At 44.9% G+C, this 3,502-nt stretch overlaps 1 long non-coding RNA gene across 1 annotated transcript; it reads right to left on the reverse strand.

Annotated features, from left to right (window-relative positions):
• Positions 1-680: 680 nt before the first annotated feature.
• LOC124865447 lies at positions 681-1,354 on the reverse strand. The gene is made up of 2 exons (XR_007037599.1): positions 1,199-1,354; positions 681-1,084 (listed from the first exon to the last, which is right to left on the reverse strand). It is a non-coding gene; the product is annotated as an uncharacterized LOC124865447 (long non-coding RNA).
• Between the last annotated feature and the right edge of the window lie 2,148 nt (positions 1,355-3,502).

Raw genomic sequence — 3,502 nt, forward strand, 5'->3', positions numbered from 1 at the left:
TGAGGAAAGTTGTCCGGGGTGACGAAGTTGAAGAAAGCATCCAGAGTGAACAAAGGGTTAACTTTCAGCTAACCTCCGTAGCTGTGGGGTGGGGCAGCTCGTGCTGTCTGGCCCACTGAACTGTACGTTACAAGCCACGGTGATGCGGTCCCGTTGTCCTTCCTTCAGACCAGGAAAAACTGCTCCACTCGGCGTTGTAACAACAGGGTCTCTGCTGGAAACTTTCTGGAACACAGTTTGCTTCTGTCGACCTCAGAGAGAAAGTCAAGCAATGCTTGTACCTTAATTACCCCATTCATGAATGAATACCAGATACACAAACAGCAATTCATTCCTACTTAACTTAGTGCATATGATTGAGTGATTGTATGGCACTCTTGGATCCAGTTTGAAGAGTTATGTCTGTTTGCCTGCAAAGAGACATTAGAGCGCTGTGTCCCTCCGTCCAGTTCCGCTGAGGACCTGCGTGGAAGAGGTCAGTTTGTTGTAAAAGCGGGGTTTTTATTCGAACAGTGACGTCACGGGAAGTCCGCTGTTATTCCTTGTTCCAGGCAGTGCTGGAAGTAGGTAAATGCGATTTATTTTGAAAGTTCCAGAAAAGTTCTTACTGGCCATTCATGTTGTCCCCATGGCTGGGGTCCCAACACCCACATGCAGAATTAAATGCAGAAACCACAAGGTAAACATGCAAAGGTAATTTATTGGATATAAGCTGGTAAGGCTTTTGATGGTCATGAAATTGAGAGTTTCTGAAGGAGGAGAGGCTGAGTTAAGTTATATAGTGGAAAGTTATGTTGGATATTCAAATATATGATTATATACCCAAATATAGTAGCTTATATGCTTGGCGTAGGTAGCTTGGGTTGAGGGAGGAGTGAAGATCCTGATGGTTCTGTAAGAGACTGAACAGGTGAGTCAAAACCCACAAGGTAGGCGTACAAAGGTCATCGTAGAACAGGCAGGAAATGGATGATGGGGAACGGGGAAGCTGCAGGAGTTGATTATGATGTGAGAGATTTCCAGGAGGGCAACAGATATATGATGGTCCAATATGATATCCAGTTTGGGTACAAGGATTGCCAACCTGAAGGCACAAAGAGCATGAGATAAAGTAAACCAGAAAGATAAAAATAAGAACTGTCTGGAATAAACTGCAAGACTCAAAGATATACAAAGTTACAAGATGGCTTGACTGTACCAGCAGAGTTGATTATCAGGCAGAGAGGAGTCCTGTTGTAGCTTCTTTAGTCCCCAGTCACTGACGAGGCAGATTGCACATGGTCCGCCATCTGCAGCAGGCCAGCCACACCCTCAAAGGGATCCTTTCAGAGGAAAAACCTCACTGAAGCACAACCACCCTCATTCACCAGGGTCGTAACAGGCACGGGTTGTTTGAAAACTATAAAAGTGGGCAGTACATTTTACTCTTAAAAAAAAGATCCACAGCAAACGTGGAAGAAAGCCTCAGAGGTTTATTAGAGAGCATTAGTCCACCAACGACAAGATAAAAACCAAACAACATAGCAGACAGATCAGATGGTAAATGGCCTGAACTTGTATAGCGCTTTATCAAGTCCCCAGAGACTCCAAAGCGCTTTATACTACAACCAGTCATTCACCCATTCATACACACATTCACACACTGACAGTGGTGAGCTAAAATGTAGCCTGAGTTGCCCTGGGACGCACTGACAGAAGTGAGGCTGCCATACACGGCACCGCTGATCCCTCTGACCACCATCACCTGGCAAGGAGGGTGAAATGTCTTGCCCAAGGACACAACAACTGAGACAGACAGAGTGGGGGTTCAAACCAGCAACCCACCAGTTATAGGACTGAGAATATACAGGGGTTGGACAATGAAACTGAAACACCTGTCATTTTAGTGTGGGAGGTTTCATGGCTAAATTGGACCAGCCTGGTAGCCAGTCTTCATTGATTGCACATTGCGCCAGTAAGAACAGAGTTTGAAGGTTCAATTAGCAGGGTAAGAGCACAGTTTTGCTCAAAATATTGAAATGCACACAACATTATGGGTGACATACCAGTGTTCAAAAGAGGACAAATTGTTGGTGCACGTCTTGCTGGCGCATGTGTGACCAAGACAGCAAGTCTTTGTGAAGTATCAAGAGCCACGGTATCCAGGGTAATGTCAGCATACCACCAAGAAGGACGAACCACATCCAACAGGATTAACTGTGGATGCAAGAGGAAGCTGTCTGAAAGGGGTGTTCAGGTGCTAACCCGGATTGTATCCAAAAAACATAAAACCACGGCTGCCCAAATCACGGCAGAATTAAATGTGCACCTCAACTCTCCTGTTTCCACCAGAACTGTCCGTCGGGAGCTCCATAGGGTCAATATACACGGCCGGGCTGCTTTAGCCAAACCTTTGGTCACTCATGCCAATGCCAAACGTCGGTTTCATTGGTGCAAAGAGCGCAAATCTTGGGCTGTGGACAATGTGAAACATGTATTGTTCTCTGATGAGTCCACCTTTACTGTTTTCCCCACATCCGGGAGAGTTACGGTGTGGAGAAGCCCCAAAGAAGCGTACCACCCAGACTGTTGCATTCCCAGAGTGAAGCATGGGGGTGGATCAGTGATGGTTTGGGCTGCCATATCATGGTATTCCCTTGGCCCAATACTTGTGCTAGATGGGCGCATCACTGCCAAGGACTACCGAACCATTCTTGAGGACCATGTGCATCCAATGGTTCAAACATTGTATCGTGAAGGCGGTGCCGTGTATCAGGATGACAATGCACCAATACAAACAGCAAGACTGGTGAAAGATTGCTTTGATGAACATGAAAGTGAAGTTGAACATCTCCCATGGCCTGCACAGTCACCAGATCTAAATATTATTGAGCCACTTTGGGGTGTTTTGGAGGAGCGAGTCAGGAAACGTTTTCCTCCACCAGTACCACGTAGTGACCTGGCCACTATCCTGTAAGAAGAATGGCTTAAAATCCCTCTGACCACTGTGCAGAACTTGTATATGTCATTCCCAAGATGAATTGACGCTGTATTGGCCTCAAAAGGAGGCCCTACACCATACTAATAAATTATTGTGGTCTAAAACCAGGTGTTTCAGTTTCATTGTCCAACCCCTGTATGTATACTCAGTGCTAAACTCTAAATAATAGTTATGTGTTATAATACTCTAACCTAATTGTTAAGTACCTCTTTCCATTTATCAGATTTCCTAATGACAGGAAGGAGGTACTGATAAACATGGCTTTCACTCTTTTTCATTCAAAACTGGCGTTCTTAAAAAAGTATGCCATCAATAATGTAAATATTATAACCATAAATTAGGAGAATCCCATTGTTAAAACCAACTGAGAAAGACAACACATCAAAGACAAACGCTGTTCAGTTAATATTCCTATTTCCATTAATCTATTAATTCTCTATACCTGCTTATCCATGCATGGCCGCGGGGAGGGGCTAGTGCCTATCTCCACTGCTCATTGGTCAAGAGGTAAGCTCCATTCAG

The sequence above is a fragment of the Girardinichthys multiradiatus genome, chromosome 3 (assembly GCF_021462225.1).
Source record: "Girardinichthys multiradiatus isolate DD_20200921_A chromosome 3, DD_fGirMul_XY1, whole genome shotgun sequence".
In the NCBI taxonomy this organism is placed as follows: domain Eukaryota; kingdom Metazoa; phylum Chordata; class Actinopteri; order Cyprinodontiformes; family Goodeidae; genus Girardinichthys; species Girardinichthys multiradiatus.